The sequence below is a fragment of the Balaenoptera acutorostrata genome, chromosome 8 (genome assembly GCF_949987535.1).
Source record: "Balaenoptera acutorostrata chromosome 8, mBalAcu1.1, whole genome shotgun sequence".
Classification (NCBI taxonomy): Eukaryota; Metazoa; Chordata; class Mammalia; order Artiodactyla; family Balaenopteridae; genus Balaenoptera; species Balaenoptera acutorostrata.
In genome coordinates, this window is record NC_080071.1 from 113,568,290 (window position 1) to 113,584,167 (window position 15,878).

A 15,878-nucleotide genomic window follows, 5' to 3' on the forward strand; every position below is an offset into this window, starting at 1 on the left:
CATGGACCACATGGTACAGTCCTAAGAATGGTCAAGCCATAGTCGTGAAGATAAATTATTCCCAGAAAAAAGGTTCCCTTGAATTTGTCATAACAAAACGTAAAAGGAAGCCTTGAAAAATGAAACTAATTTGCAAGTAACTTAAATGCACCTCAAAATAAAGAACAACAGTCTTTACAGGAATACAGTGAAATCTAGTACTCAACAATGTAAAATTTACAATCTCTGGCATCCAATTAAAAATCACCACCAGGCATGAAAAGAAGCAGGAAAATATGATCCATGTTCAAGAGAGAAATTAATCAATAGAAACAGACACAGTAATGAGAGAGAATGAAATTAAACAAGAACTTAAAAATACTGTAGATGTCACAACTATGTACAAAGATATAAAGTAAAATTTTAAGATAATTTGGAAATAATAAAATAATAAAAATACACAAATGGAAATTGTAGACAGGAAAAACTATATTTAAATTTAAAAATACACTATACAGAATTAACAGCAGATTAGCAGAGCTATTAGATATAGCAGGAAGAAAGATCAGTGAATTTTTAAACATTACAAAATAAATTAACCAAAATAAAACGCATAGAGAAAAAAGACTTAAAGAAGTAGACCATCAGTGACCCGGATGTCAATATGAAATGGTCTAAATATGTATAACTGGAGCCCCAGAAGGAAAGAAAAGAGAGAAAGGGGAAAAAATTATGTGAAGTAATAACCAAAAATGTACATATTTGATAAAAAACTATAAACCCCAAATCCAAGAGACTCAATGAACCTCAACCAGAACCAACATAGAGAAAATGACATTTAGGCTCATCATAATCAAACTACTGAATATCGGTGAAAACGACAAAAATCTTAAAAGCAACTGAGAAAAAAGATACTTTACAGAGCAAAGATAAAACTGATAGTAGAATTCATGTCAGAAACTACATAAGCCAGGGCTTCCCTGGTGGCGCAATGGTTAAGAATCTGCCTGCCAATGCAGGGGACACGGGTTTGAGCCCTGGTCTGGGAAGATCCCACATGCCACGGAGCAACTAAGTCCGTGAGCCACAACTACTGAGCCTGCGCGTCTGGAGCCTGTGCTCCGCAACGGGAGAGGCCGCGACAGTAAGAGGCCCGCACATCGTGATGAAGAGTGGCCCCCGCTCGCTGCAACTGGAGAAAGCCCTCGCACAGAAACGAAGACCCAACACAGCCAAAAATAAATAAATTAATTAGTAAAAAAAAAAAAACTACATAAGCCAGAAGAAAATGAAATAACATCTTTAAAGTCTTGAGAGGGAAAGAAACAAAACAAAACCTGTCAACATTTTAAAAATTAATTCTAATTAATCAACTTTTCAACTAATTTAATAACCAAGAAAAAAATATATGCTTTTCAAACTAACAAAAGCTGAGAGAGGGGACTTCCCTGGTGGCACAGTGGATAGGATTCCGCACTCCCAATGCAGGGGGCCCGGGTTCGATCCCTGGTCAGGGAACTAGATCCCACATGCATGCTGCAACTAAGAGTTCACATGCCACAACTAAGATCCTGTGCAATTAAATAAATTAATTAAAAAAAAAAAAAGAATACTTTATAAAAAAAAAAAAAAAGCTGAGAGAATTCACTGCCAGAGAATGTTTAGTGTAAGATATTAAGGGAAGTTTCACAAGCAGATGAAAAACAGGTATCAGGTAGAAATCTGGATGTACACAATAGAATGAAGAATGCAAGAAACGGTAAGTATATGCTATATAAAGTATATTTTTCTTATTTTTTAATCTCTTTAGGAGATAATTCACTAAAGCCAATATAAAAACATATTACAAGCTTTCTAACAAGCTGATAAATGGTAGATCTGGAATCTGGTTGCTATATTCCAGTCTTTTGGTTTTCAGTTGATGACGCCAGTGGCCTTTCTTTGTTTGTTTGTTTTAATTAACTATAGGATCCTAATTATTTTAGGATCTATATATATGTGTGTGTATATATATATATACATATATATATATATACACACACACACACACATATATATACAAAAATAGAGGTAGATGATATTTTTTTAACATCTTTATTGGAGTATAATTGCTTTACAACGTTGTGTTAGTTTCTGCTCTATAACAAAGTGAATCTGCTATATGTATACACATATCCCCGTATCTCCCCCCTCTTGTGTCTCCCTCCCATCCTCCTATCCCACCCCTCTAGGTGGTCACAAAGCACCGAGCTGATCTCCCTGTGCTCTGCGGCTGCTTCCCACTAGCTATCTATTTTACATTTAGTAGTGTATATATGTCCATATATACACTACCACTCTCTCACTTTGTCCCAGCTTACCCTTCCCCCTCCCTGTGTCCTCAAGTCCATTCTCTAGTAGGTCTGCATCTTATTCCCGTCTTGCCCCTAGGTTCTTCATGACCATTTTTTTTTTTTTTAGATTCCACATATATGTGTTAGCATACGGTATTTGTTTTTCTCTTTCTGACTTACTTCACTCTGTATGACAGACTCTAGGTCCATCCACCTCACTACAAATAACTCAATTTCGTTTCTTTTTATGGCTGAGTAATATTCCATTGTATATATGTGCCACATCTTCTTTATCCATTCATCTGTCGATGGACACTTAGGTTGCTTCCATGTCCTGGCTACTGTAAATAGAGCTGCAATGAACATTTTGGTACATGACTCTTTTTGAATTATGGTTTTCTCAGGGTACATGCCCAGTAGTGGGATTGCTGGGTCGTATGGTAGTTCTATTTTTAGTTTTTTAAGGAACCTCCACACTGTTCTCCATAGTGGCTGTATCAGTTTACATTCCCACCAACAGTGTAAGAGGGTTCCCTTTTCTCCACACCCTCTCCAGCATTTATTGTTGGTAGATTTTTTGATGATGGCCATTCTGACCGGTGTGAGGTGATACCTCATTGTGGTTTTGAAGAAATGTGCTTTAAATACATTCATAGATCAGAATATTCAATATTATTCAGATGTCAATTCTCTCTGAATTGATCTATAGATTCAATGGACTCCTAATCAAAGCACTATCAGGCTTTTTATAGACATTGAGAAACTGATTCTAAAATTATTCAGGAATGCAAACATTTTTTTAAAAAGTAAAACACCGTCTGAAGACTGACAGTACACACTACCTGAATTCTATTTGGCTACAGTAATCAAGAGAATGTGGTATTGGGTAAGGATTTGCATATAGATCAATGGAACAGAACACATTCCAGAAACAGACTCACAAATATATTGTCAATTGTCTCCTGACAAAGATGACAAGGTAATTTAATAAGGGAAAGATAGTACTTCAACAAAGGGTACTGGAAACACTGAATATTCATATGGGGAAAAATGAACCTCACCTCTTTCCTTATGCTATACACAAAAATTAATGCATAGACTGAAACGTAAGAGCAAAAACCATAAAAGTTCTAAAAGAAAACAAAGGAGAACATCTCTGTGACCTTGGATTAGGTAGCAATTTCTTAAACAGAGTCAAAAACATGAATCATAAAATTTAAAAAAAAATAGTTAAACTTGATCAAAATAAAAAACTTTCTCTTCAAAAGTATTGTTAAGAAAATTAAAAGGCAAGCAACAGGCTGGAAGAATAGAGCAAAGTTATTTCTAATAAGGGATTTGGATACAGAATAAAAAGACCTCTAATGCAATAATAAGGACAAGCAACTCTACCAAATTGAGCAAAAAATTTGAATGCATATGTCACCAAAGAAGATACATGGATGGCAAATAAACACAGGAAAAGATGCTCAACATCATCAGACATTAGGGGGATGCAAATTAAAACCACAATGAGATATCAGTATACTCCCCTAAAAATGGCTAAAATTAAAAAGACTAAGAATATTAAATGTTGGTGAAAATGTGGAACAAGCTGAATTCTCATACATTGTTGGTAGGGATACAGAATGGTAAAACTACTTTGGAAAACAGTTTGGCAATTTCTTGTAAAGTTAAACATACACTCATCATGTGACCCCACAATAAAACTGTTACCCAAAAGAAAAGAATATATATCCACCCAAAGACTCATATATACAAATATATACGGTGGCTTTATGCATAATAGCCCAAATTGGAAATAACTGAAATGTCCATAAGCTAGTGAATGGATAAATAAATGTGGTATGTCCATGCAGTGAAATGCTTATCAGCAATAAAGTGCACGTGCGTGCACACACACACACACACACACACACACGCAACTGCGGATACAGATAACAACACGGATGGTTCTTAAAACCGTTAGGCTAATTAAAAGAGGCCAAACGCCAAATACTATATACTGTATGATTAATTCCATTTACATAAAATTCTAGAAAAGGCAAAACTATAGTGACAAGAAGCATATCAGTGGTTACCTGGGACCAGTGGTGTTGAGAGAGGTTCAGATGTAAAGAGGCATGAGGGAATATTTTGGGGTGATTAAAATGTTATATATCTTGATTGTGGTAGTGGTTATACAAGCACATGCATTAGTCAGAGCTCACTGAACTGGACACTTGGAATGGGTAAATTCTGTTGTATATAAATTACAACTCAATATACCTGATTTTAAATATTATGTGCCCAACCTGCCAATAAAGATTTACTGAAATCCAAAAGTATAAGCAATCCTGGTTGAACATGGCTGAACACAGGAACTGGGCTTTCCCCATGGAAATCTTGAATAACCTTTAGAGGCATTTGAAAGTGATGTTGACGAGGGAGGATCTTCAGGAGTCACTAGGAAGCAACACGGGAGCTAGTCCTTAATCCCAGATCCAGGCAGCACACACAGGCTTTGTGTACTCCTTCATCTTTTCAACAATCTTGGGAAGTAGCTACTACTATCCTCATTTGGTAGAAGAGGAAGCAAAGCTCTGAGAAGTGAAGATGGTGATTGGACAGAGTGCAAGTCCAACTCCAAAGCTCATGCTCCCTCCCTCTACTCATCAACCTGCCTCCCAGTAGGGCTGGGGACCCCCAGTATCAGGGAACCTGCCAGGGACTCTGCAGCCCAGGACTTCTCCAGCTTGGGGCGTGGTGCCTAGACCCCTGGCTTCCCTGGCTGTGTGTCCCAGATTCCTTTGCAGCAAGGGTCCTTAAGGAGCAGAGCCACTAAATCATGACTGCACCAGCAGCCTAGACATGCTCTGTGCTGATGCACTTGACCTTCATCACACCTCATATTTTTGCAGCATAACAACATTTGCTGACTGCTTACTATAGGGCAAGCACTTTGCTTGCATCGAGTTACTATGCAATATGCAATGGACACATTTTACGTATGAGGAAACTGAGGTTTAAGGAGGTTAATAAAGTTGCCCATGGTCATACAGCTACAAGTAGGAGAGCCAGGGTTTGGACCAAGGTCTATATAAGCCACAAAGCCTGCACGCTTGACTAGGACGTGGTTCCAGTCCTGTCTTCTGTATTCAGCTTACTGAGCGCTCTGAGTCAGTGAGGATGCTTCTGGAGGAAAGTAACGCGTTAAACAGTAAGTATGTGTCAGCTCACCGTCCAGAATTAGAGCTAGCTTCAGGGCTGCCTTAATCTAGGCCCTTGGCTCCCCCTTCCCTGCGGTTCTCCTGACTCTGTGCTGCTCCTGCGTCTCAGCTTTATCTTCATGTTGGTAGGAGTCAGCTGCAGCAGCCCCGTACCAGTCAGCTCTACACCCCCAGGACTAGAGGGAAAGAGAAGCTGACTCGATGTGATTTCTCTCCAAACCTCCAACTACCCTGTCCCCTGACAGTGAGTCAGATGAGGTCACAAGCTCACTCTTGGACCAATCCATGTCACTGGGAGGATGCGACTCGGTGAGTGACTCAGGCGTGGGTTCTAATTACTGGCAAGGACGGTTACCACGACTGTCCTACTCACCTGGTACCCCTGGAGACAAATACTGGGGCACCAACCATAACATTTGCTACATTCTTTCTTAGCCATTATTTCAATGGAATTGCACAGCAACGCTATGTATCAGTGATCATTTCCATTTTACAGATGAGAAAACAAATGCACAGGGAGCAGACGTCTCTCGGGGACATGAGTAGATATGCAGCAGCCAGGATTCAAAGTCAGGTCTTCTAACTCCAAGTCCAGAGCCCTTTCTACTACTTGGCAACTGTTATGACCTTAACCCACGCTTCCGCTTCAGACCAAATTCTAAGATGCTGCTGAGAATATATTCATCTTCTAGGGTCTCTCTTCTGGTATTTATCACCATTTTTTCCTAATTCAATAACCAGTTCATTATGGACTCCAGTGAGCCATTTATAATCAAGTCAGGAGGTTTCTTTTAAAAGCACTTCCCTTCTAATGAGGTTTTATAGCTGTCATTTAAAATAGTCTGATGTACCTTAAAACCTATTTAGTGTGATGTGACTTTCTTCTCTTTTTCCTCTTCAATCCCACTTTTTCAATAAGCTCGTGTTCAAAAATACTGTCCTTTTCAAATTCTTTTTTCACATCTACCTTCAGTATGCTATCAAACCGTACCCCCAGGCCTTCTGTTCTCACCACCTGTATTCATTCTCCATAATGGACCTAATGAGGAGTTTCTGGCCTTTGGGCTTTTAAAGCAAGAGGATCATAAAGGTAGCATCTTTTTCCTTAAAAAGATATGTAAGAGAAATAAAATGGGATAAAACCCTCAAATATCTGCTTAGCTACACAGGGCAGTGTTTCATCTAGAGTACCAACAGGAATGGAAATTGACAACTGGCCCACATATGACTATGGCTTTGGTACCTAACAGAGCCCCAGACGCTGGTATAAAGGAGTCCCTGGCACTTGGGGCCCACCTCACATTTAGAATGTGCAGCCATCAACTTCACCTCCTTTGACTTTCCCAACAATCATGAGCTGCGTTGGGGAAGACAGAAGCCAGTACCTCCAGTCTACAGATATGGAAACCAAGACAAAGATTTGCTTAATTAATAAAGGACAAAATTGTCACTGAAACTTAGGTATGCTGGTTCCAGGTTCAGTGCCATTTATGCTGCATTATTTTGATTCCTGAGAAGTTAAGGAAGTTGTGTAAAAAATGTGAAGGCTCAGGAATTAGTTGAGTACCGCTGACCCTGGATTCTGAGTGTGAATCTTACACGTATTTTGCCTTTTCTGTGGCGTTCAGGAAAAGTAAACAAGACTTGACAGAAAATCTGATGAGCAGCAGCAGACATTCAGACGCAAGGCCAATACATAAAAATTCAAAAGATGTTATCAGGAATACACGCTGGTACCCTCTAAGGGCATCTGTCATAACTCGGCCTTCCAACAGAAAGACATTATCATCGCATGTTGAATAATATTGAACGTGCTGTTGATTCTTTAGAAACTGTGTACCTCCTGAAGATGAGGAGAAGGAGGTGAAAGAGGCATCAAAGAAGTCTCTCATTTTTCTAAATGTGAAGACTTGGGAGTACAGTCATGGAAGGGCTCCTAAAATAAGGAGCCAAGTGAGAGTACTGAGGAAAAATCATCATAGGAAAGTAACCACGGTGAGAAGGAGGAGGTGGAGAAGCCTAATGGAATCATGATGGCGGAGGCCATACTGGAAACATCTAGAGCTCAGGTGGGAGATTTTGCTTGTAAACACAGTTGCTGGGGAAAAGGGAAGGAAAGCTATGACAGACAGCATTGTTGAAGGAGGGATTAAGGCGGAAGCCAAAGGCAGCTGAGAGAACTCAGGATGCAAAGGATGAAAATGTCTCTGGCGAGCACAAGCAAGTCAGGAGACACTGAGAGATCCCCCCGGGCCCTCCCTTTCCCCATCTGATGGGGAAAGAGCCAGGGATGGAGCAGAATGAGGAGAGTAAGGCAGAAGCTGAGTGGGTCTCTCTGTGGGGTCCTGAGGGTTGCAGCCAGATGGAACATGCAAAGCTTCAAAGGTTTTTGCCAGCTAGATCTGCTTCAATGTGCAGGGGAAGGAGAAGCTTCGGTCTGAACAACACAGCTCAACCCATCTGTTGCTGAAGAATTCATCTTAGCTTCTATCCATATGCCTGCAGAATATCACCCTGGAAGTGGAATCTATTATCCTTGTAAATACAAATTTACTAATGGGTGTGGCTTATTGTGAAGCAAGGCACATGCCCCACTGCCTCTGCCTGTTGCTACTCCAAAGCTTCTGTCATCCCGGGACACTTCACTCGACTCAGCAAGGTTCCCATGCTTGACGCGAAGACTGTCCAGAGTCAGGGATCCCCGTGCAGTGAAGGAAGCGGAAGGGGGTCTGTGGACGTCACTCTTAGGTGTTGCTTTCTCCTACAGAGGTTAGTGCACAGTGGGCATTCCTCCGTGCAGAGTGGATTGTCTTTCTGCCTGGCAGTTTCATTACAACATTCCATACAAGTTATGTGTGTAAATGATGTCCTGGCACAAATTCGGCACAGCAGCCCTCCTATTGTGGAGTCCTGGACAGGCTAGTCTGGGTGAAAGGCGGCCATTTAACCCGGGTCCCCGAGTAGCCCAGTCTTCTTGCAGGGCAGAGCCACATGCAAATTGTAAGGCCCATTAATTGTCATCCATGATCCTGGCCGCTCAGCACAATCACCTACATGGGAAGCAACTCCCCCTGACTTCAGCAGGAGCGTCTCATGAACCTCTGAAGCCATTGTTTTTGGCGTGCAAGGAGGTTTGCTCTAAAACACAAATTCTCTTTAATGGGGAGCCATTACTGCGTAATGAATGAACATGCCATGAGCTGGCATGCAGAGCCCTCGGGCCCCGTCCTCCTGCACAGGTCTGTGGAATCTTCACTCCCACTGGGGAGAGGAGAGCACGTCGGCAGAGGGCACACAGCTCCATGAAGGTTCACTTCCTACAGATGTGTGAGTGAGTTCTGCTTTCAGGTCCAGTTGAAGTCAAACTATCTCGCTTTGTTTGCTCACATGAAACTGGACCGCTCAACCGGAAGGCTTTTAATAACTGGGGTTTCACCAGACCTGCCCGCCCCACCGCTTTACATCAATAGTGATGACATGGGCTGCCTGGTGTTTGGATCCTGGCGTCTGCAGTTTCCCCGCCCCTGCCCAGCTTCTAGGATGCTAAGTTTCCAGCTCTGTTCTCCTTGGCCTGGATAAAGCAAACTGAAATCTTTAGCCACCTGGAGAGATGACAGCAGTTCGACGTCCTCTAACTAGCTGATAGTCTAATCATCCTGTGAAAATTGAATTACATGTAATTTCATTAGAACTAAGAGCGTGTGTGTGTGTGTGTGTGTGTGTGTGTGTGTGTGTGTGTGTGTGTATTATAAGGAATTGGCTCATGTAATCATGGAGGCTGGCAAGTCCCAAGACCTTCAGGGTGACTCAACAAGCTGGAGACCCAGGACAGCCCAAGGCTTAGTTCTCGTCTGACTCCTGAGGCCTGAGAACCAGGAGAACTGATAGTGTAGTTCCGGTCTGAAGGTCGGCAGGCTCGAGACCCAGGAAGAGTCACCAGTTCAGTGCTCGTCTGAAGGCAGGATGGCTGACCTCCCAGCTCAAAGGCAGTCAGGCAGGAAGAAGAATTCTCTTCCCTGGGGGAGAGTCAGGCTTTTTGTTCTATTTGGGCCTTCAGCTAATTGGAAGAAGCCCACTGCCTTTAGGAGGGCAATCTGCTTTATTCAGTCTGCTGATCTAAATGTGAATCTTATCCAAAAACACCCTCACAGAAACATCCAGAATAATGTTTGATTAAAGAGCAGGGCACCCTGTGGCCCAGTCACATTGCCATATAAAATTAACCATCACAGTAATTTAGGAGTCATTGTTTGTGACACACAGCAATGATTAAAGAGCCAAAATGGTGGGGGGGATTTTCTAATTAAAACATAATTTTTATGCCCCCTTCAAAGAAACACATGCAAGATGGCCTATTGAAATGAGCTCAGTGGAAACCTTCCTGCTAATTCCTCCTCCTCACCTCTACTCCCACCCCACAGCTTTAAGAGACACCGTTATTACTCATGAATGAATTCATTGTTTTAAATCTACCCTCCCCGTATTTTTCTGATGTAGACTCCTCACATCTTGTGGAAATAAACTGAGAATAATTCTCTCTTCTTCCTGGATGAGGCAAATGAAGCACAGGGGGAAGAAACAGCTTGTCCAGCAAGCTGATATTTGGAAAACAAATGTAGCTGCATTTTAAGAACTCAGGATTGTAGTTTTTCGCCCTTTTTCTATGAGTATGCTGGAACTTTCACAGGTAGAAAATGATGGCTACCCTAGTTATTAAAGAGTTGGCTCAGATACAGATAGCAAGCACAGGGTTTGAGGGGATATTATTTTTCAAGGGGGAAACTTCAAGGGCTGCCCCCTCAGCAAGGCAGCTCACTTTTCGGGAGACTTGGGGCTGAACTGTGATACCAGGAGTTTCTTTGGCAATTGGGTAGCGTGCTGGCCACTGCTGTGGTCCATCCACCTTCCTGGGGCCTTACTACTTGAGTGTGCCCCTGCTGAACTTCCAGTTGCCAGTAACTGCACCTCTTTGCCCGAAGCTAACAGGCCCAGAAGCAGCCGTCGACTTATCAGTGATGGAAGGTGGTGATGAATATCCAGGTCCCTCACTCCTCAGATGGGAAGACTCTCAGACTTGGGTTCTATACCCTAGAGTTTCTCTGAGATTAAACTTCTGTCACACACACACTCAGGGCCGGTAGCATGTATGTGTGACCTGTATGGTCACAAAGGACCTTGTGCTCTGCTGTCTCCATCTTGAAATTCTTAATAACTATTGAACAAGGGGCTTGGATTTTATTTTGCATTGGGCTATGAGAATTATGCAGCCAGTTCTGGTGGTAGCTGGCAGGAGAACACACCTTTCACTGGCTGGGTTCCCTTCTCTGTCTGACTTCTCCTCTTGGTCTCTCCTGTACTTCCTGATAATTTACTTGTCCTTGAATCCTTTTCACAGGGTCTACTTCTGGGAGACCCAAACTAGACTGTTGCAAATGTCATGATAATCCTGAAGAACACTGTAAAGAATTAATGAAAGCCATCCTCCTATTTTATTAAAATAAAACAATAATGCATGTGGCTTTAATCATCACTAAAGATAAAATCACAGTTATATCATCTGTCAATGCAATAACATATTGTAATATCTAAGAGGTTTTATTAGGAAGTAATCCCCAGCTAAGCTTCCCAACTTCTCTGCTGCCCAGACCAAGTGCCCAGGTGAATCCAACATGCAAATATCTCCCTGAAGAAGCAGGGTAATAAACAGCAGCGGAGTTGACATTTAAACAATAGCTCTGCATGCCATCTGTTTTAAAGAAATTGTCTTTGCCAACATGTCAAGAAAAATAAGTTCACATAATTTAGGAGCTACTAAGGCATGTAAGTCCTTGATTATTTACAAGGACAGGATTATCTATAGCCATCACATTTCTTTACCAACAAGATTTTTTAAAAAACGGGTCAGAGAAATTGACCTTTTTGTAGAGTCCAGTAATGAGGCAAGATATTAGAGTAATTCAATCTCAAACCAAAGTTGAAGGAAAAGACGTAAACAAGGATCCTGGTTCAGAATCAGATCAGCTCATCAAATCCAGAGCCCATGTATTCTCAATTTTTATGTCCCTAGGGTCCGGCACAATGCCTGGAATGGAGTCGATGCCTAATAAATATTTAGTAACTGACTGAACTTGGGTATGGCTGTGCCTTGAGGCTTGAGTACCAGAAGATGAAACTGACTCACCCCTACCTATGAAGAAGCTGTAAGTTTTCCCCTTAGTCCTTTCTTACAGACTGGAATTTACCAAATGGGTGTAACACGAGTGCAGAGAACCATGTGGGAGGGAGAGGATGGAAGGCAGTGGGTCGGCAGCAGGTGCGGGTGGGACGCTGCACGTGATGGCAGCTGTGGTTCAGGTCCACTTGCAGTAGGTGAGGGATGCAATGTTTGAGAACGGGCTGGAGAACTAGAAGGCCGCCTTAGGCCTTTCTCTCCACGTGTGAGGCTTACGGCCAGGAGCTTCTAAGACCAAATCCATCCATCCTTAAGGCATGTTGGTCTTCAGCAGGAATCCTGTCATCCCCTTGCTGTGGATTATGGACGTAAAACCTGACTGCGCCTCACTTTCCTCATCAGTCAGAAAGATGACATCGAGGTTACCTGCAATTTGCATCAGTGGACTGAGACGCTGGCTCCACTTCGCTCACCTTTGCTGGGTACACAAGCTTTTGTGCAGTTTGATTGTTAAATGCAGCTGTCCCCAGCAAGGTAAAGCTTTTTAGGCTGCTCACTGGATAAATGATCAGGACAAAAGAGGTTATATAAACCTATTTTGAAACATTTTAAAATTCAAGATTTTGTCCTGACCAATTTCTGAACATGATGTTTCTTTCTGCTTACGTTATATCAAAATATTTTTATGTGGTTTATAGCAGCATTACTTACAATAGCCAAGATATGGAAGCAACCTAAGTGTCCATCAGCAGATGAATGGATAAAGAAGATGTATAATGTAATGCTACCCGGCCATAAAAAGAATGAAATCTTGCCATCTGCAACAACATGGATGGACCCGGAGGGTATTAGGTTTAGTGAAGTAAGTCAGATGGAGAAAGGCAAGTACTGTATGTTTTCACTTATATGTGGAATCCAAATAATATCAGTAAAACAAACGAATGACTAGAGCAAAACAGAAACAGACCAACAGATACAGAGAACAAACTAGTGGTTAGCAGTGGAGAGAGGGGTGGGAGGAGGTACAAGGTAGGGGTAGGGTATTAAGAGGTATGAACTACTAGGTATAAAAGAAATGAGATACAAGGATGTAATGTACACCACAGGGTGTATAACCAATATTGTATAATAACTTCATATGGAGTATAATCTATAAAAATAGTGAATCGCTAGGTTGTACACTTAAAACTAATATAACATTCAAAATCAACTATACTTCAATGAAAAAAAAATTTTTCTGTGAAAATTCCTTTTTCCCTCTTGCATACGACCTTTCTAGACAAAAAAAAAAAAAAAAAAAAAGCCTGGGTGAGCATTTAGGAATGAAAAAAATGTAAAGTTTTGATTACTGAATGAAACACAGTGATTTTGTGTCAATGGGAGAAATCAAAGCCCTGGCACCTGGGGAGGCATGGGGTGGGTAGACGTGCAAAAGGAATTAATAATCTTTGTTTTTCAGAACTGTTCCTGGCAGCTTTCCCCTCTTCCTGAATGAAAGGTCCTCCTGCTACCTTTCCAGGATGCTGTGAGGGCCCTGACTTCAAACCGATGGCTGAGCCCAAGGTCACCCCTGACAGCACCAACTATGAAAGGGCGAAGGTGGCCCAGCTCCTGTGCTTTCCATACAGAACACTTACAAATGTCACCCACACCCATGACACTGATGGGCTGATGTCCCAGATGAGCAGAGCAGTTTGGAACTGGCTGCAATGCCTCTGAAACCAGAGACCGCACCGAATTCTTCTAGACCAGACTGGGGACCCTAGGGATGGAAACCCTGTCGGGGGGGGGCCACCTTGGGGGCCTGCGAACCTGTACCATCTGACTAACAAATACCCTGTTGGAGGGCCTTAATGATAGTAGACGCTTTGTTTCCAGAAGCACCAAGTACTGGGCACGGGAATGCCCTTCCTGTGTGCCTTATCAGTGACTATCACGGCTGCCTCAGCCCTGGACAGAGGCATTCACGTCAAATTCAACTTAGTTCAGAGGCCCCAAAGGGAAGAGCTCAAGTCAACACTGCAGTTTGGTCTCACCCTGCTGTATGGAGTCCTGCAGATAATTTTGCTGTAACGATGCTCTGGACAGGGCCAAGGTGATGAATTGTGCGGGGAAGAGTTATCACAGCAGGCCTGAGAGCGCTGACGCTTAGAAAGGCCCTCCTGCAAGGTGGGCCCTTTACTGGCACCTGGGAACCTGAATTTTGAGAGGGTTCCCACCACCCTAACTGCTAAGAGTTACTACGCCTGAATGGTTTGTGCAAACAACAAGTGTGGTTTATGCTGAACAATGGCTTCCCTTCTGGGGAACTGGGAATTTTGAAGGCATGAGGCAAAATGGTGACTGTAAAAATCCTGGGCTCTGAGTCGCTCACGAGCTCAGGTAGTTAGCATGTCACATGTGTTGTCATCGCTTGTCACTGGGGGAGTTCAGCGTGTCCTATGTGACTTTCCTGGAAGAGGACCCTGGGCCCAGTTACCCCCCGATGCTGCCCCACGGGCCATTTCCCTTTGCTGGTTTTGCTGTGTAATCTTTCACTGCAATAACTCACAGCTATGAGTACAACTAGAAAAAAGAAAGAAAGAAAGGAAGGCAGGAAGGGAGGGAGGAAGGAAAGAAAGAAAGCTAGCTGATATCCATACTATCTACACTTTATCCATATCCTTCTTAATAACAAGAAAGAAGGCCAAAAATGGAGCTCTTGCTAACTCCTGGCATGGTGTCAAGCACTCGTATGCAAAAAACTCAAACCTCTCAACAATATTTCAAAGTGGGTCTTGTTATGATCTCCATTTGGCACACGAGGGAAGGAGAGAGAGAGAGGTTCCGGAACTTGCTCCAGGTCACAGCATCTGTTAGGTGGCAAAGGGGGAACGGGAAGTCGGCTTATGTAACTGCAAACCGCAGGCGGGGAGACTCTGTTGAGGGAATCAATGAAGCACTCTCAAAAATGCAAAACTCTAGGCAAATGCACGCTGGTGACATTACTGTTACGAACGAGGTCTAAGTCCTGCCCAGAAATCATTGGATAAGCTTTGCAACTTTTCTAGTTTACTCAGGTCCTGGGATTGAAACCCCTGTCTTCCCACAGATTCACAGGAGCTCGGACCTTGACATGGAAGTGTATTTGCAAGTCCAGATATACCCTCCCCCCTCAAAGAGTGTTAGAACTTTGGGCCAGAAAAAACATAAGAGAGCATCTAGAATAAGTCCTTCATCTGATGACTGAGGAAACAGAGAGATGCAGCAGTTTGCACTAAGCTGTAGAATGGACTCTGGACCCCACCCCATTCGTTTCGTTATACACTGCCTCCCCCTTATCATATCTCTCTTTTCAAAAGTGGATTCAATGGTAACCCAGCATACGAGAGGTATTTTCATTTTAAAAATTATGAATGACACAGGAAAGAGACCTGTTTTAAAGGAGAATTATGCACACATACTTTTGACATCCTGGAAACATTCTGATGACTGGGTCAATGGCGAGGGGAAATGACATCTTTGGAAATGCAATCCACTCATTTGAAAGCAGGGCAGCCGTTGCCCACTCCAAATGTGTTCTCATATACACAGGATTCCTTCCCAGCAGGCTCTGAAGGCAAAACACACCGCTGAGTTTCAAATGGGTAGAAAGTCACCTTAAAGCATATTTCCCCTCCTTCTGGGAGTTGACACAATCGAGTTACAGGCAGAGACTATTTATCACATTGGCATGAAAGTCTGTCTTCAAATTCCTCTTGCTTTTATAATCAAACAATAACATCTCCAGAGTATAGGTTTTAGCTACATAAGAAACATATTGGAAATTGATTCAATGTTCCTGGCTTGGGTGTGATAATGTTTCATAACCTGGTAACCTCTCAGCTTATTCTTCTACTTTCCTGAAAAGCTTTCAGCAGCACCAGGGTGGCAAAGCAAAGATAAAGCAAACATCACCCTTTTATCTGATCCTGCACAAAATGAGAGGAGCAGGCACGGTACTGCTGATAAGAAGATTTGCTAAATGACTCTTCTGGAATTCTATCAATGGGCTGATGAAAGAAATTAAGACTGACATTGATAAGTCATTTTCTCAGGCACAACCATTTTCAAAAATGAAGGTGTTTCTTTCGAAGCAGTTAAGCCCCAGTTGCATGTCTGTGACTCATTAAAAAGTGTCCAGATCAGCCCCGTGTTGTAACAGAT

At 42.4% G+C, this 15,878-nt stretch overlaps 1 protein-coding gene across 14 annotated transcripts in view; it reads right to left on the bottom strand.

Annotated features, from left to right (window-relative positions):
• The window catches only part of NCKAP5 (NCK associated protein 5), a 1,062,317-nt gene that overhangs the window by 72,439 nt on the left and 974,000 nt on the right, over positions 1-15,878 (bottom strand). The window contains exon 16 of one of the 14 annotated variants that reach the window (XR_009009050.1): positions 15,137-15,285. The exons of the other annotated variants lie outside the window; for them this stretch is intronic. The gene's annotated coding sequence lies outside the window, so the exon portion shown is untranslated. The remainder of the gene's footprint in view (positions 1-15,136; positions 15,286-15,878) is intronic. 14 annotated transcript variants of the gene reach the window in all.